The 21,360-nt window shown below is 42.3% G+C and overlaps 1 long non-coding RNA gene across 2 annotated transcripts in view; it reads right to left on the bottom strand.

Annotated features, from left to right (window-relative positions):
• Positions 1–15,259: 15,259 nt before the first annotated feature.
• The window catches only part of LOC140599373 (uncharacterized), a 216,553-nt gene continuing 210,452 nt past the window's right edge, over positions 15,260–21,360 (bottom strand). For both annotated transcript variants that reach the window (XR_012002189.1, XR_012002188.1), the window contains exon 3: positions 15,260–16,694. This is a non-coding gene — a long non-coding RNA (uncharacterized lncRNA). The remainder of the gene's footprint in view (positions 16,695–21,360) is intronic.

Below are 21,360 nucleotides of genomic sequence, written 5' to 3'. Positions count from 1 at the left end.
CCTTTTGATGTTTGCGTCTCCCTACATATGAACAGGGAGCATCTAGTCCATTTTGCTTTATTTTATTTTAAGATCTTATCTATTTATTCATGAGAGACACAACAGAGAGGCAGAGATATAGGCAGAGGGAGAACCAGGATCCCCGAGGGGAGTCTAGTGTGGGACTGGATCTCAAGATCCCGGGATCATGATCTGAGCCAAAGGCGGACACTCAACCACTAAGCCACCCAGGTGCCCCTAGTCCATTTTAATACTGATTATTGTGTCAAACAGAACTGGTTCTTTTCTGCCCTGGAAAACTTTCTGCTTCCATAAAGAATCTTAGTGAAATGAATGCTCTACAGGAAAATGTCCAGTTTTAAGTAAATCATAAAGAATTCACTTAATTCATATAATCGCTGCTTTGGCTATTTCCCATAATAGATTTGTTTGTGTGTGAAATGGGAAACATATCTTGGTTTTGGTTTTGTTCTACCCCTGATCTGCAGAATTAAAGTGCTGTATGTGTTTGGTGTGTGAGAGCTCCAGCTTGGATGTGATGTATTATCTACCTCACCTTAGCCTTTAGTTGTGTGTGCAGAAGCTTGCTGGCAAAAAATAAAGGCTCTACCTCTAGAGAAGTATTAAGTCTTAGTTCTTTCAGAAATTCATTCTATTGCAAAATCCTAGCCCTCGAGTAGTTCTAATTTTTTTCTATGAAGTAGAAAAGCATACGTATGCAGGGCAAAAGAATTATTGGCAGTGATTAAAATATTTGGCCGTGCAATCCAGGGAGAGGAATTTCATTGATGAGTATTTTTAAGTAGCCACGGTGCCGGGACCTGTATAAGGCACTTTGGGAATTCAAAATAGAAAAAAATAAAGGATCTAACTGAAGGGACCTGTAGTTTATTGAAGAAGTGAAGCACATGCGGACGTGTGCACACACACATGCACACACACACACACAAATTAATAAGAGAATAATTAAAAACAACACATGAATAATAATAATTGCAAGATGGCAAGATTAAAAGCTTATATAGAAATCCATGAGTACAAAGTGCCTTCTGAGAGTGGGATTCGTCAGGAAAAGCCCTCTGAAGTAGTGGGATTTGAGCAGCGCTCGTTAAATGCAGTATTTTCTGTTGCCTTTCATTCCACAAACGTTTGTGAAGGGCCTCTGTGGGCTGGGTCCTGGGTTAGTGAAAGTCTGGGGGGTCAAGATGAACGAGACAAGGTTGTGTTCCCAAGCCTAGCTGTTAATTTTGCCCCAGCACAGGATATATTTTGGATCATGTTAGACTTTTTACGTAACTGTTCTTAGATCTAGGCACTGATGTTGGCTTTCTGGTGACTGCAAGTGCAGGGAAAATCAGATGGGCAACAGAGGCTGTTACCTCAGACATCTCTCAGAGCTACTGTGGAAGAGGCACCCCAAAACTCTGGACCAAAAGGAATTTAGCTAACATCTCGGGCACACACGTACACACTTCTTAAAATCATCTAGCATTTGGCCTATTCTGTCAAAAAGTATTCTAGTCAGTTTTGTGTCATTTTGCTCACAAAAAGTTGCTGCACTGAACTTTTCAACTAGTGGGGCAGCTGTTACAGAGATTAGGTTTAAAGGCTCCCTTCCGATTTCCACCCATGCTTTCAATCTCTAATACTTATGATATTGTATTGAAAGGTTTAAACAATTTTTCATGGAGGGTTTTTTTTTTAGCATTTCTTTTTTTTTTAAAGATTTATTTATTTATTTGAGAGAGAGAGAGGGTGCGCATAAGTGGAAGAGGCAGAGGGATAGAGAATCTCAAGCTGATCTGCACTGAGATGGGATCCCTAGCCAGGCTCCATCCCACGACCCAGAGATCAGAGCTGAGCCCAAACCAGGAATGGAGACTCCACAACTGCTCCACCCTGGCACCCCTTAGGATTCTACTTGCTAGCTTTTTAAATTGCTAACTTATAAAAATGAAAAGTGGCAGAAGCTGGCCTCGGCCAGCCTGGGAGAAGCCCTGCACTCCAGCCACCACCACCTCCCCAGTGGCCTCCGTGGGCATTTACGCCGCCTCGCGGCTCTGGTCTGCTGGGGTTGCCCCTGATGTTGCACTCTCCCAGACACCTTTGCCCAGTTCTGCAAACCCTACTGTCACCATCCCACATTTCAAAATCAGGGCATCCAACTTGAGATTCGCTATGTCCTCTCCCAAACAGGCTTCCTCTCCTGCTCACTGTGTCCTCACCAGTGTTTGATTTCCACCCCTGCCCAAGAACATGCTTTCCTGGCTTTCTTCCTACTTCTGGGCTCTTCTTCTTTTTTTTAAGATTTTATTTATTTGTTCATGAGAGACGCAGAGAGAGACAGAGACACAGGCAGAGGGAGAAGCAGGCTCCATGCAGGAAGCCCAATGCAGGACTCGATCCCTGGACTCCAGGATCACGCCCTGGGCTGAAGGCAGGTGCTAAACCGCTGAGCCATCCAGGGATCCCTGGGCTCTTCTTTACCCATCCCTTCTGTAGATTCTTCTGCCACCTGTGCCCTAAACACAAGGGTTTGCCAAGTTCCTCTTGCCTTCTCTTTTCTGGTCACCCCATGTGACCTCCCATGAGAGCTCTTTGGAACCTGTGTCTCCAGCCTGGATTCCCAGCTCAGTGTGCCCAAAATTCTATCCTTGGTTTCTCCCCAGTTTTGCCTCCTCCTCTCTTATCGCGTGCTCCCCTGTCTTCAGGCAACCAGGTGCATCTGCCCAGCCACTCCCACTGTCTGGGAATCACCCTTGACCCTTTCCTCCACCCCACCTCTCACAGTCAGACAATCCTGTAATAATTTGGCCTCTTAATGGCTCAGCTGCCTAGACTCACCCTATGTCCACTGCATTGCAGCTGCCTTCTTTCTAGCCCTTGACATTTCTCAGCTGGATTTCCATGACACCACCAAAGTAATCACTCATAACAGAAGAAAAAAACTAAAGTTGTGTTAACTTCAGGACTTGCTGCATGTGATGACATTTGCTAGTGCCAGGATTTGAACTACAGATTATATTGTTTCTTTGCTACTCACAACATCACATCACCTGGGATCTTGCTAGAAATGTTGAATCTCAGCCACCCCAGGCCCGGGAGAATCAGACTCTGCATTCAACAACATGCCCAGATGACCCATGTGCTTGTGAAGCCCTGTTCCAGGCCAGTTGCTAGGAGTTATGTGTGCAGAGAGTTAAACCCAACGCTTTCTCCATGGTCATGTCTTTGCTTCCCTTTCAAATGGACTTATCCGAGGTTTGAGGTGAGAATTTTTCTTTTTAAACTAAAGCCCTCCCCCACCAAAAAAAAATAAAATAATAAAAATAATAAACTAAGGCCCTTCTAGCCAATAGGAATGCATCTTTATAATACAACTCAAGAAAGTCTTGGGGACACATGACAAGAGAAGTGAGGAACTCAGGTCACAGATGTGTGAGCTAGAGAATATCTGCTCCTCTAGGGTGCCGACTCCATGCCTGGCCATGCCCTGCACTGGTTTCTACCTATGTTAATGGGAAAGGTACCAAAAAAGCTACTTCTGAGAGGCCAGCTAATGTGGAGGGAAAAGATAACCACTCCCAGAGGTTTATTGCACTAACTGGTGGCCGACTTATATTCATGTATAGTCATGAGAAACATCAGTGGAGAACACATAAGGCTCAAGTGCATAGTGAGTTTGCAATAGATGTAATCACAAGACCCAAGAATTCCTAGCTTTCATTCCCTGGCTCCAGCAATGGGACTGCACACGTGAAATCATCCTTTTTACTGATTACTGAGTCCTCCTTTACAAAAATTTTTCTCTGGATACTTGTCTCCATTTCTGAGGCCAAGTGCACGGAAGAATCATGAATGCCACCTCGTCTGCTGTGTGCGAGAGGTTTACTCTCCACATCTGCAGTGACATGCATGGCCCATGTTCCCCTTCTGTGATGTCCCAGAGCTAGATCCAAAGACTGCTACTGCCTTACTGCTTATATAAGAAAATCTTTATCTTGGCTTTACAATTAACCCAGGAGTGCTCCATGGCATTACTGATGAGTTTGGAGAGACAACCAGAAGTCTGGGGGAGATGCGTATGAATTTCTTTTTTTAAAAGTGGATGGTAGGGGATCCCTGGGTGGCTCAGCAGTTTAGGGCCTGCCTTCGGCCCAGGGTGTGATCCTGGAGTCCCAGATCGAGTCCCATGTCGGGCTCCCGGCATGGAGCCTGCTTCTCCCTCTTCCTGTGTCTCTGCCTCTGTGTGTGTGTGTGTGTGTGTGTCTCATGAATGAATAAATAAAATCTTTAACAAATAAATAAATAAATAAGGATGGTAAAATTGATAACACTGAATCCAATCCCATTAAAATGGGTTGTAAAAAAAAAATGAAATTTCCATGCTGCTAAGCTGCTTTTATGTAGCAGTGGCACCTCTGCATGCAGCGTGCATGTTTGTGACGCTTCCTTTCCAAATCAAGTGGGAGCAAAGGTAGATCTGGGGTCTCCTGTCTCCACTCACCAGTCTTCCAAGAGAGAGACCCACCAACTCAATCTCTCTCTGATGAAGAGACTCTAGAGCCTTCAGATGGGAAAAAGGGAAAGTTTAATCAAGCACAGTTTCACAAATACGGGTGACTCATTGTGAAGTCCACGCCACAGAAAGCCGCCAGCGGGAACACATGATGCTGACCTAGTTTGCCAGAAGAGGATTTACTTTTTTTGGTGGTTGTGAATTTTTCGTCTTTATGAAGGGAGAGGAATTTAATGAACATTAGTTCTTAAGGAAGCCAGAGGCAGATCACTGAGGGTGGAGCCCAGTCCCCTCTGTCTTCCCCCTCCCCGGCCTCCCCAGGCCACCACCGGGCCTCGGCCCCAACCTTCGAAACCCTTATCTGTCCGCTGAAGTGGCAGATTTCCTTAACCTTTGACCTAAATTGTATCCGAACCTTCGTCTTGAGGAAGGAAAGTTTTGAACATTAAGCCACTAAAGACTTCAAAAGCCCCGGATTTACGTCCCGCTCTTTAGCAAGAGTCCCAATACCCTTGTCTATGACCAGCACGTAAAGCGGAACCTGTTCATCCCAGTCCGAGCAGTGATACTCGAGGTGAAGGATTTGGTTTGGTTTCTTCTTTCTATTCACAGGATAAATGTGAACACAGCTTAAGACTCTCATTTCTCCCTCCCTGAAAGCACCTTAGAGGCATTTTATAAAAGTAAGTCCTGTGAGGATTTACGGGTCCAAATTTTAAAAGTCCCAAAGTTAGACTATCTGGTGATCTTTTTAGAACAGGTTGCATTTGAAGCATCCATGGCTGTTTTAATGCACTGCCCGCTATACTCCCAACGAAATTCATGGGGGATTTGCACTTAACCATAAACACACCCAGATGAGGGCATGCCTCAAAGAGAATATTGGAAGGGCAGAGTAAGTCTGAGAGGATTAATAGCAAAATAAAACCCAGATTAAATCAAATAACCGAAGAAAAATTAGTAGGACAAGAAAGATTTTGATGTTTGTAACAGAGAAAGGCTGACCTCAGTGTGTTGACAAACTAGAAGTATCCAGCAGACTTAAATCAAAGTCCAAAACTAACTTTGATTTATATTTGAAATTCTTCCGACTTGCTCTTTAAAAAAATCATTTACATTAGTTTTATTTGTCCTGTCAGTTAAAGTAACCGAGGCTGCCAAAACACTGTCATTTCTTATAACTGATTACTCTCCCTTCCCATGGCTGTCATATGTGTCTCAACTGCATTTGTCTTTGGAATGTTGTTCCTTTATTGCCTTTTGTGGGACCTGTCTTACTCTGGCATTTTTACCACGGTAGACACATTGCTATATTACAGTAGGCCAAAGGTCATCTACACAGCCATCAAGTCTAAGAATGATTTTTTGGTTAATAAAACTAATTTTCTTAGCCGAGGGCTGCTTGCTGTGAGAAGGAGTTATATTTGCCAGGTCATGTTTTCTAGAAAATGATAGAATGCCAGCCGTTAAACTATAATTGATGGTGCTACAGTAGTTTGCCCAAAAACAAAACATTCCCTTTCTAACATGTGGATTTTAAGTATGGTAGGAAATCTGAGGTTCTGTGTTAGATGACACAATGGAGTAAATATGCGTTTTGGGAGAATGTATAGCAAGTGTTATTTTCCTCCTGGCTCAGAAAGCACCTAGACAGAGAGAACAGAGTGGGGAGTGATGATTAAGAGCCAGGATTTGGAGCCTCGGAGATGTGGAATAAAAAGCTGCCTTCATCATTGGCAGTGACCTTAGACAATTTAATAAACTCTCAGCCTTGGCTTTTTCATCCGTAAAATGGGGATGTCGGTAGTACCTGCCTCCTAGATTTATTTGGAGGATGAAATGGTATATGCCTAAAAGTGCTTAACTCCATGAAGTGTATGGGTCAGTGTAGGCTGCTTATGCTACAGAACACACTGCCTCATATTCCCCTGGGCCTAAAACAATGAGATAGTTCTTATTTATGCTACACGTCCATGTAGGTTAGCGGGGGGGGGAGGGTCTGCTCATTACAGTCACTCAGGAATCCAGCAGCATCTTGGACCTCATTGGTCCCATGCAGAGGGGAAAAGAGCTCTAGGGATTTCATGCCAGCGATCTGAGGCTCAGCCTAGACATGACACATATCACTTCTCATCAAACTCATTGGCAGGAACCAGCCGTATGACCCCACCTGTTCAGATAGGCATATGCTCAGGAGGCAGACAGCTGGAGATACTTGGTGAACAGCACTAGTGACTACAACAAAATTGTGTAAATACACACATGCACCTATGTGTACAGATGTATATCCATACATAGAGATGTGTATATGTTGTGTGTGTGTACATACATGCGCACAAAGAGAATGCCCAGTTCACTCTCTTTCCCCAGATGGAGCAGGGGGGAATTACTTGAGGAGATCAGTAGCCCAGCAGGCCACGGTAACCACAGCCAGGACAGCAGAACAAGCCTTGGGCGGGAGGGGCCCGCTCTCCTGAATGCCGCAGGCAACCTGAGGCAAGAGAGGCGCCCAAATGGAAACTTAACGCACCTGGGTCCCTTTTCAAGGGAAGAGCTTCCCTCACTCTACAAGGAAGCAGCCCTTCCATCATTCTTATTAGGCATTCAGGGGAACGGTAGTATTTGAAATAATCTTTTCTTTCAGTAAGTCTATGTGGAACACGCAAAGTACTTGACAAGACAGTGAAGAGTCTGTATGGGTGACCTTATCCAACAGGCCACAGAGCATAGCAGCTGCTATGTGGTAGGACACTCAGCTGCAGTCAGGGGACTAGGGCGAAATCCGCGCTGAATGTGACTCCTGGCAAGACACCCTTCAACTCTGGAATCCTCAGTGTCGTCCCATGTGCGGAAGGTGGGATAGGACCCGGCTTGACAGGAGTTTGGGTCACAGAGCACAGATGAGATGACTGTGACTCCAAAGCACATGGCGGAACCGCTGTCCACAGTAGACACACAGGAGCCTTTGTCCATTTGTTCATTCAGTCCACTCCTCAGGGGTCATGGATCATTCCTTGTGCTCCTTAGGAAGTGCAATGTTCTACTCATAGAACCAATAGAACCAATGCTGGTTCTATTCATAACAGCATTTTCAGAAGTAGAGTTTCCCAAATAAACTCCCAAATAAACTAGTTATATAGTGATGTGCACACAATGGTACAAACACTGAGGGCCTCCTTGGCAGGTACAGAGATCTGAGCTATCAAAGTGTCCCTGGGCTCCTCACCACGGGTCAGAATTGCCTTTCCAACCCAACTGATGGGTCAGAACTAATCAGAGGTGGCCCTGGCTAATTGGCAAGATGCCAACTTAATCTGCTCCACTGTCCTCTCTTGGGTCTGAGCCGTGATGCCTATCCCAGCATAGCCATTTCCCTGGTGAGACCCAACACCTTCTAGAACACAGGGCTCGGCAGAAAGAGTCTGGGGCTAGAATTGGCAAGACCCAGGTCCTGATCCTGATTCTGCTGCTGAGTGACTTCATTCAACCCACTTCATGAACTCCCTCGCCCTCAGTTTCCTTTGGTGTAAATGTGGGATCTGAATTAGGTTGCTGGTTTTCAAACCTTTCTTCCCCTCATCTTCAGAACCCAAGGCAATCCTGTGGTCCCCGAGGTCCCCGAGGCAGAACAAACACCAGCAGAGCTGCTCTGGATTCCAGGGGGATGAGCTCCAAGGTCTCTCTTGACCACATCCTTTGCAGTAATCATTTCTCACTCTGTGAGAAGCTTCTTCAGCTCCCTGTGTTTCTTTCATCACACAGGTTTCTGGTGCTTGGAAGTCAGAGAACACCCCTTTAGGTGGAGACTTACAAGCCTTTATTAGGATGAGAGGGGGCTCACACATAAAGCCACTGCCCCCTTTGTTGTGAATTAAGCGGTCAATTTCAGCCACCTCTGAAGGATGTGAGGGAACAGAATCTAGACAGAAAAGATGAGGCTACGGAAAAACAACTGCCCTGAGACCTGGGTCGGAGGCAGGATGAGAACAACTTTGACCCCAGCGACTCATCTGTGCCAGGATCACGTCAAGAAGGCCTCAAGGACCAGGGGGTTATGGAGAGGAGGCCCTTGGGCTGGCCATAGCACTGCCGGGCTACAGCAACCCTTCCTCCCAGATGCTTATACTTGCTACCTCAGGGAGCCAGTTTGAGGTAGGAGGAAAGACAAAGGAATGTGGCCTCACTTGTGGAGGGGAGCAAGGTGGTGGCATCATAACGGTCAACTTGATCTCTTCGGAGGGGGAACACTTACCCCCATGCTCAACTGGCCCTTTTCTCCTCATGGCTCTGGAAGCCGGCTGTGGAGGTAGCATGCGGTGGGCAGCCACACCAACAGCCACCGTGCTTTGAACATTTACTTCGGACAAGCCCTGTGCTTGACAATGGGCACATGTTATTTTAAGTAAGCCCTATGCCCAACGTGGGGCTCGAACTCACCACCCCCGGATCCAGAGTCTGATTTCAGTTCATCATTAACAACCTTCTGAGGCTGTCACCCTAACATCTCTAGATGAGGAAACAGTGTAATAAATTAGGAATTAAGAAATTTCACACAGACCCAAAATTCAAACTTCACATATATCTAATTGGAACTCTTGTACTTTTATTTTTTCATCGTTTTCATCTCTTCTCTCTCTTCTCTCCTTTTTTTCCCCTACTTAAACCCATCTTTGGCTTTCCAGCACCTATAGAGAGAAGTCCAGCCCCCTCAGTCTTGTTTCCCAAGATCTTTCTAATAATGCCACATCCTTTGCAGATTCATTCGGCTGCCACCACATCACCAAGTACAGCACCAGCTGCCCCACTTCTTGCTCTTTCCCAAACATGACCTGTGCCCTCTGTTTCTGTGTCTTTGCCCATGCTGTTTCTTGTACCCGGAACTCCCTTTCCGTGTTCATTTGTTTGTTGATTCCACATAGATTGAGCTCCTCCTGTGTGCCAGGCTCTGGGGTTATGGAGGGCAATAAATCCAGGTCTCTGACCTCAACCAGTTTACAGTCTGGTGGGACACACAGAGAGAGGCATCAGGAAATTACATTCTAAGGCGGGGGGGGGGGGGGGGAATTGTGACAGCTCACTGGGGAGAATGAACTCGGATTTTGGGGGCAGGGAGGGGGTGCAGGGAATGATCATTCACATCAAGGAGCTTTTCACAGGAGGTAATGCCTGAGTTCGGGATTGAAGAATGTTCCTAGACGTGCGAGAGGGAATGAGAGAACTGGTGAATATGTGAAAATAATTTGAAACTTTCAAATGGGTAAAGTGAGAATAAGGGGGGAGGAGTGACAGATGAGGCTGGAAGGGGCTTTCGGGTCTTGGAAAGGATTTTGGACTCATAACTTGGAAAAAATGGACAGCTACTGTGGGATTTCTGTACTTAAGGGAGGAAACAACAATCATATTTGCAGCTTTGGTTAAATCAATTTGAAAATAGTTTAGGGAAGATGCCAGAAACCTAAACATTTCCAAGACTTGTGTAAAGCTGGTCAAAAGTAAGAAAACACATGAGAAAGTTGTTCATATCCTCAAAGAAATATATTTCCTCCCATTTTCTTGAAGACATTGTGACCTTCTTAATTTATCTTTTTGTTTTTCATTAGTTTTATTTTTTAATAGATATAATAAATGAATAAAAGGAACCTTTTACTCTCCTCTTAGCCATTAAGAGTTACTAACAGTAAATACTTTGATGAGTGGCAATGCTTTGATTTCTTGCCTCAGTGGGGAAGAACATGGGGCAGGAGCTGAAGTGAACTCTGGTAAGCAGGCCCCAACTGAGGGGTGCAGCCCCCACTCAGGGCCAGCTGACTGCTGCCATGCAAGAGTATGAGACAAATCTAGACCTCCGCGTTTTCAAAGAAATCTTGAGATCAAAATTTTGTTGTAAAAGTATGCCAATTTTAAATTAAACAAAATAAACATACCAGTCAAATTAAGGTTGCAAGATTAAGCAAACAGAAGTATAGGACACTGTTAAATTTGAATTTCAGATAAACAATGAATGAGTAAAAATACATCCCAATTATTGCCTGAGACATAATAAAACATGATTTATTGTTTATCTAAAATCAAATTTAACTGGTGTCAAACAAAGCTTACACATGGATTACATTAGGTATGTGAGCTACCAGTTGGCGGCCTGTAGCATCGATCAGTGGTTCTGGACTATTTCTGAAGAGTGCCACATTTTTGTTTTTTTCTTTTTTTGTATATTTTTTTTATTGGAGTTCAGTTTGCCAACATACAGCATAACACCCAGTGCTCATCCTGTCAAGTGCCCCCTCAGTGCCCGTCACCCAGTCACCCCAACCCCCCACCCACCTCCTCTTCCACTATCCCTTCTTCGTTTCCCAGACTTAGAAGTTTCTCATGTTCTGTCACCCTCTCTGATATTTCCTATAAATATCTCCTTTACCCTATAATCCTTTACCCTTATAATTCTTTTCACTATTTCTTATATTCCCCGTATGAATGAAACCATATAATGTTTGTCCTTCTCTGATTGACTTGCTTTACTCAGCATAATACCCTCCAGTTCCATCCACGTTGAAGCAAATGGTGGGTATTTGTTGTTTCTAATGGCTGAGGAATATTCCATTGTATACACAGACCACAGCTTCTTTATCCATTCATCTGTCGATGGACACTGAGGCTCGTTCCACAGTTTGGCTATTGTGGACATTGCTGCTAGAAACATTGGGGTGCAGGTGTCTCGGTCTTTCACTGCATCTGTATCTTTGGGGTAAATCCCCAGCAGGGCAATTGCTGGGTCATAAGGCAGTTCTATTTTTAACTCTTTGAGGAACCTCCACACACTTTTCCAGAGTGGGTGTACCATGTTTTCATAGCAAACAGTTCACGTCAACATGTTCATTATGCTGAAATAAAACTCATAGATGATACAATCTATCTACGTGCAGTATTTTTTTAAATCAACATAATGCCCTAATTATAAGATAAAGAAGAAATAAAAAGAAAATTATTTCAACAGTCAATTGCTTTGGCAGCACAATATTGACTGTCTGGCAGGACATTCGAGAGACATGTGGCTGCCCCAGGTACTGCAGCCTGTCTGGACCCTGATAATTAAATGCTTGCACTGCCTCACCATCTTCAAGATAACAAAAAGTACCCCCCACCCTGGTCACCTTTCCCAAATGCCCCCTAGGTGGGGTGCTGTCCCCAGTAATGAACACCAGTTACAGAAAGGATTGGTGGTTGTGGAGGGGAGAGACAGAGAATGGCCCTTGAGGCTGGGAGCACAGGTAGGCAGTGGCTGCTTTTATCTAAGGGAGAAATGGCTGGGGAATCAACTGGAAGTTGGGTGGTAGGGAGGAAAGGAAGAGTCAAATGGAACCATTCAAATAGTCAGGGAATACAGGTGTAGGACTTTACTTCAGAATCAATCAATGAATTCCATTTATTGAGCTTGAGATTTCTATAGGAGATCTAAGAGGTACCATCTGCTTGGCTACGGAAGTGTGTGTGTGTGTGTGTGATATTCTGAGGTCTAAGGTGGACCCAGAAATTTGGGAATGAGCAGCATATCATCTACACACACAGAAGTCATGGGAATGGGTGAGATCCCTCACTGGGAGACTGCAGAGTAAGAGATGATATGGTCCACAGATAATAGCTCTGGAGAACACCAACTTTTATAAGATGCCAAGCCTCTATCATGGAGGAGTAAAGCAGTTTCCAGAAAGAAAGTGGGGAATCTAGGAGAAAGTAGTATAATAAAAGGTATGACATAGAGAGATGTATGAGGCCAACTCTGCATAGACAAACTACAGAGAGGACAGCAAGATAAGAGTTGAACAAATGTCCAATCAAAAGATCCCCAGTGGCCTGACTGCAGTTTCACCACAGTACTAAGTGTGGTTGAGGAGGAAATGCAGACAAGGTTTGCAAGGTGTGCAGACCACTCTTTCCAGGGTCATGGCTGTGAAGGAGTATGAGAGTCTATTCACCTATTTTCTTTTTAAGATTTTTTAAAAAATAATCTCAAAATCCAATGGGGGGCTTGAATTCACAACCCTGAGATCAAGAGTCATATGCTCCACCAACTGAGCCAGCCAGACATTCCAATCCTCTTCACCTTTAAGGTCCTCCTCATATGAGGTCTCTGAAGTTTCTCTTCCCATCTGTATTTCTCAGGCTGCTTTTGTGGGTAAGTATCAGAAAACTGAACTCAACTGGCTTAAAAAGTAAAATCCAGTAGTGGCCTAAAGGATACTGAAAAAGGTTCAGCATGGACTTCAGGCATAGTTTGATCAGGGCTTTGGATCCAATTCTCTCAGTTCTTTCCCTTTGTGACTTCCCTATATTATTTATTTATTTAAAAATATGTATTCAGCAGGGGTGCCCGCCTGGCTCAGTCGGTTGAGTGTCCACCTCTTGATTTCGGCTGAAGTTATGATCTCAAGGTCCTGTATGTATGCTCTCTCTGTCTCTCTACAATAAATAAATAGATTTTTAAAAGAACTTTCTCTGTTTTTGTGATATGACAGTAAGCAAAACTAATTGAAGGTCCCTGCCCTTGTGGAACATGCATTCAAATAGGAGAAGGTACATATTTTTAAAAAGTGTATATATGTATGTATGTATGTATTTTATACTTATATATTTATATTTTATATACATAAATCTTACACATATATAAATCATATATCATGTTAAATGATGACAAAGCCTATGGAGAAATAAAAACATAATGCAGGTGGAGTGGAGGATGATTGGGAGTGCAGGAAGTGGTGGGTAGTAGTTTGTGTAGGTGATCAGGGAGCCTTCATCAAGAAAATGGCATTTGAGCAAAAGCCATGAAGATGTAAGAGAGACATGTGGATGGCTTGGGGAAGAGTGTTCCAGGCATAAGAAACAACCAGCACAAAGATCCTGAGCAGGAATATTCCCTGCATGTTTAAACAGCATCGGGAGGCCATGATAGCTGAAGTGGAGTGAGTAAGGGATTAGCAGTTGAGTATTAGATCATGGAAGTAACAGAGGGCCAAGTCACATGTGCCACTATAAGGGCTTTTAAGAGGATCTCTGTGGCTGCTGTGTTGAAAGTAGACTGCAGAGAAGTGAGGATGGAATCTAGGAAACCAGTTAGTAGACTTAAAAGAGTCTGTTGATCTTGGCAAGAAATAATATGGCAGGACCAGGGTGGTAGTAGGGGAAGTAATGAGACATGGTGAGATTCGGGAAAGAATCTGAATGTAGAGCTAACAGGATTTCCTGACAGATAGGATGTGAGACATGATGGAAGAGTCAAGAATGGCTTCAAAATTTTTGGCTTAGCCGGTCTGGGGAGGAAGATCCAGTCTTAGGTTTCAGACATGTGGAATTTTAGAAGTCTATTGGACACCCAGGTGAAGATGTCAAGTAAGCAGAGGGATCTGAATCTACATTTGGGAGAGAAGTCTAGACTGGCAAGATACATTTCAAAATTGTTGGCATACAGATAAGACTTAAAGCCATACAACTGGATGAATCAGCAAGGAAGCCAAAGTAGGTAGAGAAGAGAAGACCAAATGGAACCACAAGGCCCTCAAAACCAAGAGGTCTGAGAGAAAAAGGGAAGGGCAAAGGAGACTTGTGATGGAAAGAAAATGGAAGGAAGGGTGGAATTTTCAAACAAAAGTTGTAAGTTTCCATCCGAGTGCATCAGTTTAGGTTCCTTGAACCAGTCCCTACAGCCAAGGAAAATAAGAGTCCGTTTTTGAGCTAATCATCTGCCAGGAGTCTTGGAGTGGGTTGTACTTGTGAAGACTCATTCCTGGCACCAAAATGGGAAACGATCCCTTAGGGTCCCACCCAAAGGAAGAACTGAATATTTGGAAGCAGCCAATAAAGTGAGTCTATGACCTTTCCACACATTCTCCAGGAGGAATTGATCATTTGCTCTGATATAGTCTCAGATTCTTTCATTCATAGTGATAATTTCAGAGTTATTATACTGTTACACAGTTGGCTATCTTATTTACCAATTTCTCTCAGGTTGTTAGCTCCTTCAAGAGGAACCATGGGGTGTTCATCTTTGAACCCGAGGACCAAGCCCAAGTGAGTATGTGTTGAAGTGAGTTAACTGTGAACATGCTAAGGTATGTAAATTTTGGGTCTTTCCATGTCGGCTCCTGGGTGATCTGAAGCCTTAAAAGGAAAAAATTTAAAACTTTGAATAGCTTTATCTCTCTGTTACATAACCACATGGACCTTCTCCTGGTTAATCTGCCTTTATGAAGCTATTTCTTAATGAATATAGCTGCAAGAACAAATACCTTTGAGACAAGGAACTCTAAAAGAAATTTTTGGTAATTGAATACACAGAGCTAATGGCTGAGAGTTCAAGTGGTTAAAAGACCTATAAATTCATTGTATATATCGTGTGTGTGTGTGTGTGTGTGTGTGTGTGTAAAGAGAGTTTATGAGAACTGATTAAAACTCAAATGATAATGTAGTTGGCCAAAGACAGTATAGTGCACCAAGAAAGTAAAATCCTTAGAAGGAAATCAAATGGATGGGCATATGCTCTCTGTGCATTTATGATTTTTTTGGACATGATTTGTCCCATGGCATATCGGAATCTTTACAGTGAACTGTATTATTATTATTATGGAATTCTAATTAATTATATGTTTGGCCCCAGTAAAGCAACATAGACCTTCTCAAAACAGTATAAATATAAAAAAAATATTTTTCTACCCAGTATTTGAGTGAAAAAAAAAGAATGACAAAAAGTAAACACCCAAAATATTATAAAATATATTCATTCAATCTATCATGGACATTACACTTTTTTGGAAAGATTTTCCATTGTTACCTCCTCCCATAGACATATCAGTATATATTCATCTACATGGGTATTTTCAGAAATTTAAGCATTAATATAACTCCTTTAAATTATAAAAGATTCCAAAGGTTTACTTGTTTGCTTGTTTGTTTATAGAAGATAATGGGAGGACACTGAAACAGTCCCTTTGAATCTTGAAGGCATTTGATGCAACAAAATATTTGATTCTTATCAATAAATTGTCAGTATTTAAAATTTCCTTTTGAAGGCAAATTCTTTAGTTCTTATGAAAAGCATTGATCATAAGGATTAAGACAAAGAAGTGCCAGTCACTGCTACGAAATCTATCAACTCAACCTGTACGGGGTGCTCGGCAATTCTTGGATTATTGAGCAAGTTACTAATTTTGTTAGGCTAGACTCTTCACAGTGAAATAAAAAAGAGGGCGCATCTGAAAAACCAGATAGTGTAATGAGTAAGACATTTGGTAAATAAGAGCAATTAAAAATCAAAAACAGCTCACATCTGAAAAAACAGATAATAGAGCAGGTAAGACATTCGGTCAATAGAACCAAATAACGGTGTTGCAAACCTCAACCTGACTCAGCTACCCAGCGTGCAACTCTACGTCAAATGGTTCTTCTTCCCCCCCACCCCCACCCCCTTTACTAGGTCTATCTAGATTCTTGAAAAATGGAGGTAAACTCCAAAGGTCACAAAGAAGTTGCCTGGCAGTGTTCTCCTGACTGGGGTGAAACTAGAAATGCAGTGAGATGAGCAGGTATGTGTACCTTTGGGTTCGTGTTAGAGGGCAGTGGACCTCCCTTCAGCAGCTCTGAGGTGAGGGGCCCCATAAAGTAGAGAGGAGCTGGCCAGGAGTTTAAATGGAGAGAGGGCAAGTCCGGTGCAATGGGAAGGCTTGCGTTCTCCCACACAGCGCTCTTCTTCTCCGTTTGGTGGTGGTGATGGGGCTCTGTTGTTATGTCGTTATTCTCTGTTCACTTGCAGGGCTATCAGATCTCTTCCTTTTTGCCCTTGAAAATGGCATTAAATAATTCTGTGTGCGTGCATTTGAGAAAGCCAGGGCAATATCCTATTAATCCGCTGAGCCACTTCAACAACTTAAAAATGATCAGAGCACGGTTGATGACCGCGTTGGTCAGCCTGCGAGAGCTTTACAGAAGGCCATTCCATTTAAGGGATCTTCCCTTCTGTGGTCCCCCAGACCTCCTCTGCCCAACAGCTCGGCGGCCTCCCCATGGCCCATTGTAGCCATCCTTCCAGGACGCAGGGGTCAGTTTTGGGGGAGATCGTTGCCTTCTTCTCCCTCCAGGGAGCAACTTCTCTTCGCAAGGATTCTTTTTCCCAGCAAGCAAAGATGACCTGGAAATTTGATAGTGCCAGAGTTACAAACTATACTTTCTCAAGAGAGAAATATTACCTTATAGAAACTAGCTTTTATCCTGCTGAGAAACTGTACTGTGCTCTGGGGATTGTCTCTTATTAGAGCCGTGAGAGCGGAGGAAAGCATGTAGAGCTATCTTCCACAAAAAGGCTGCTGGAATCGTGGATGACCCTGAAAAGAAACTGCAGTGTTACTTGGGAGGAGGTAGGGAAAGACAAAAATGTCAACGTAAGCCAGTACATTCCCAGTGCAGATTGAGCTTGAATACTCTGAAACACACCAGGAGGAAAGTTCGCAAGGTTTCGAAACTCCTGGGTGATGGGGGAGCTCTTGGCTAACTTCCCCGAGCATTAGTCGGCATTATAAATGTCTTTTGAGCCCATGTAGTCCCATAAGAACAAAAAAACGGTTATGGGGATTTTTAGTATTTAATCTGCAGGGGAACTGAAGCCTTTATTTGCCATTTCTCAATGAAAACAAATTTTTATCATATAGAATACGTTGGGGAAGATTGAGAAATCATTTTATAACAAAAAAGATTTTCAATCAGTTAAATATCATTCATTGAGCACTGACAGTGCTCCGGGCATGGAGACGGGATGGGATTGTGTCATGACTACGAGGCCAGGCCCTACTCTCAGGGCACTAACACTCTAGCAGGCAGGACAGGTACAGAGCGAGTGTGATGAGCCAGTCATACCTAACAAATGTCAGTTTAGCGTTTACAGTCTCCTCACTCAAAGGTAACTAAGGACATCCCTTTGTAGGATTTAGTACAGTAGAGAGAATGCATCCCTTAAAATACTCATGGTGCCTTTTTCCCTACAAAACTGCCTTTTGGATAGGCAGGTAGTTGGATGACTTATATTTCTTCTCAGGAAACTGGAAAGCCTCAACCATTCTTATATAATAAATATCTTACAGTGAAGTTAGGTTGTGTCTCAAGAAGCTGTTGTTTTCCTTTTCGGCTTTTCAGACATATTTATTCCCACATCTTCCCCAAATCTGTTTTTTTTTTAAGTTTTATTTACTTAAGTAATCTCCACACCCAACATGGGGCTCAAACTCACAACCCCAAGACCAAGAGTCACATGTTCTCCTGACTGAGCCAACTAGGTGCCCATCCAAATCTGTTTTTACTCTGATTTCCTTTGTCTTTTTTGAAAAATATGTGTAACGGTGCAGGCAAAATTAGGAATTCCCAAATATCTGATTGTGCCAGTCAGAGGTATAAGATCTACATTTCTAAATAATGATAAATGTCCACGTTGGCAAACCCTGGCAATGTCTACTTACACCAAAACTATGCGCAGAAACATTTTTTCTTCAGGTGAAAGTCTGAATTTTAGAATTTTATTTTCAATTTTAATTACAGATATTTTCAAATATACACAAAAGTGGTGAGGACAGTCTACAAACTCCAGCGTACTCAGCATTTCATCAATTTTATTTCACCAAGATAGCTTCCTCCACCACACGTAGACACTTTTTTTTTCCCTTCCTGGAGTGTTTGTTTATATATGTGTAAGTAATCCCTACACTCAATGTGGGCTCAAACTTACAACCTCAAGATCAAGAGTCACATGTTCTACCGACTGCCAGGCACCCATGTTCTGGAGTATTTAAAATCAAATTTCAGACACTATGTAATGTCACTCACACACACTTAAGTACTCACATCTAACAGATAAAGATACTTTAAATGTCACATACCATTTCTACAACTAACAAAATTAACAAAAATTCTTTGGAATCAGGTCATACAACCCATAGTCAAGTTCCCCTGACTAATCTAAAAAATGACTTTTGGGGTGCCTGAGTGGCTCAGTGGTTAAGCATCTGCCTTTGGCTCAGGTCATGATCCTGGGGTCCTGGGATGGAGTCCTGCAAGGAGCCTGCTTCTGCCTCTGCCTATATCTCTGCCTGTCTCTGTGTCTCTCATGAATAAATAATAAATAAATAAAATATTTTTTAAAATAAATAAATAAAAATTAAAAATGACTTTTTATCATTTGTTCAGATCAGGATTGAAAAATGACCATACAGCAGCATACTTTGTTGTTCTATTTCTCAATTTTCTTTTCATCTATGATTCATCCCTTCCCCTTTTATTCTTACCATTAGATTTGAAAGAACGAAGTCATTGAATTTGTTGATTTTCTCACATTCTGGATTTGGCTCTTAACTTCTCCTGGGATTGTTCAGTTTATTCTTCTAGCCTCCTGTTGGTTCCATAAATGTGTAAATCTATAAACTCAATTAGAACTAGGTTCATCCTTTCCTCCCTCCTTCTTTCTTTCCTCCTTCCTTCCTTCTTTCCCTCCTTCCTTCTTCCCTTCCTTCCTCCTTCCTTCCTTCTTTCCTTCTTCTCTTCTTTCCCTCCTTCTTTCTTCCCTTCCTTCCTCCTTCTTTCCTCCTTCCTTCCCTCCTGAGGTGGGACTTAATTCCGGGTCTCCAGGATCAGGCCCTGGGCTGAAGGCGGCGTTAAACCGCTGAGCTAGCCGGGCTGCCCCCCAATATTCTTATAATTATTTTCATCTTTTATATTCATGATTATGAGCCTATTCTTAATCTTACATATTTCTCTCTATATCATTTTTTTCTATTCCAGTAACAATTTACTGATTTTATTACCATTTTCATAACATCATTTTTTTCCTTTTTCTATTTTTGTTTTTCTATTTTATCAGTTTTATACTTTGTCTTTTTAAATCCCTACTGCATACTTCCTTTGATTTAATTTGTTTTTATTTTACTAATTATTTAGATGAATATGTTAATTTCCTAGGGCTGCTATAACAAAATACCATACAGTGAGAGGCTTAACCAGCAGAAATGTACTTTCTCACTTTCTCCATTCTGGAGGCTAGAAATCCAAGGTCAAGATGTTAACAGGTTTGATTTGTTCAATCTTTTTCCAAGCGCATGGCTCCCTTGTATCTCTTTGTATGTCCAAATTTCTTCTTAAAAGGACACCAGTTATACTGGATTAGAGCCCACTCATAGGACCTCAGTGGACCCTAGTTACTTCTTTAAAGGCTCTGTCTCCAAATATAGTCACATTCTGAAGAACTGGGGTTTGGACTACAACATAGGAATTTTGGGTAGATATAATTTAGGCCATAATAATGAGTTTAAATTACATTTTCAATTTTCTTCAAACACGAAGGAACTTGAGGTTGTGCATTTTCCTCTGAATATAATTAAGCTGTTAATATAAAATATTTAATGTAAATTATTCTTTTTCCCATGCTTTCTAGATAGCATGTAATGTCATTTTAAAATTTCTTTGAGGGACGCCTGGGTGGCTCAGCAGTTGAGAGTCTTCCTTCAGCTCAGGGCATGATTCTAGGATGCTGGGATCCAGTCCCACATCAGGCAACCTGCATGGAGCCTGCTTCTTCCTCTGCCTATGGCTCTGCCTCTCTCTCTCTCTCTCTCTGTGTGCTTCTCATTAATAAATAAATAAAATCTTTAAAAAAATAAAATTTCTTTGATTCAGAGGTTATTTAGGAAAGTGTTTCTTAACTTCCAAAATATTAAGATAATTTTAGTCATTAGTTTGTTATTTATTTGTAATATTCTTGTAGTCTGTGAGTACTCTACCTGAGTTTTAAGGATTTTTTTGTAGTCAAATATATCATCAATTTTTGCACATTTTATAGTCATAAAAAATGCATACTCTGTATTGGTAGGATACCGATGTAATATAATTTTATTAGTCTACTTTATTGCTCATATTATTTAATTTCTCTGTCCTTATCTTTTTTTTTATTATTTGTATTTATTCTATGCAGAATTTACTCCTGGGCCATAAGTTTTTTTTCTCTTCAGTTTCTTCTGGGGTATCTTTTTCTTCTGTGCAACCTCCTCTTCTGGTTTAAGAACAATCTGCTCTTTTTCAGTAAGAATCATCTCGATGTGGCAGGGAGAGCTCATGTGTGAGTGGATCCGGCCATGAGCCCTGTAGGTTCTATGTCACATCTTGGGGGCCTTGTTCACCTGGATGTGCTCAGTGACCATAGAATCTATATCTAAACCCTTAAGCTCAGCATTACTCTCTGCATTTTTAAGCATGTGCAGTAAAAATTCAGCACTCTTCTTGGGCCACCGGCCCTGTGTCCAGCCCCACTGTTTGGCCTGTGAACACCTACCAACTCCACCATTGTAGTGATGGAATGGCACACATTGCTTCTGCAAAGTGACATCTTTCAGATACTTGATGGCCTTTCAGATATGCATACCCTTGATGGCCTGGGCACTTTCACGCATGTTCTTAAAGTGAACACAAAGATTTGAACCTCTCAACTTGCATGATTTTATAGGGTTTTCTGGGTCCAGCGAGTAGCGAACCATCTCTGGAGGTCACCTCAGGCCGCTCCCGGGAAGAGGAAGAGTGGTGGCTCCTGAGAGAATTCATGAGCTCCTTACTCATCTTTTCATGCATCTTTCTATTTCTAAAAGTGACATTTTTAAAAATTGCAACTGTAACAATGAAATATTACTCAACCTTTAAAGGAAGGAAATTCTGACATATGTTACAACATGGATGCACTTTAAAGACATTATGCTGAGTGAAATTAGCCAGGAGAAGGAAAGAAAGTAGGTGAGGGAGGGAGAGGAAAAGAAAGTTTTATCAAGTTC

The sequence above is a fragment of the Vulpes vulpes genome, chromosome 6 (assembly GCF_048418805.1).
Source record: "Vulpes vulpes isolate BD-2025 chromosome 6, VulVul3, whole genome shotgun sequence".
NCBI classification, from domain to species: domain Eukaryota; kingdom Metazoa; phylum Chordata; class Mammalia; order Carnivora; family Canidae; genus Vulpes; species Vulpes vulpes.
This window is presented reverse-complemented; position numbering and strand designations above follow the sequence as displayed.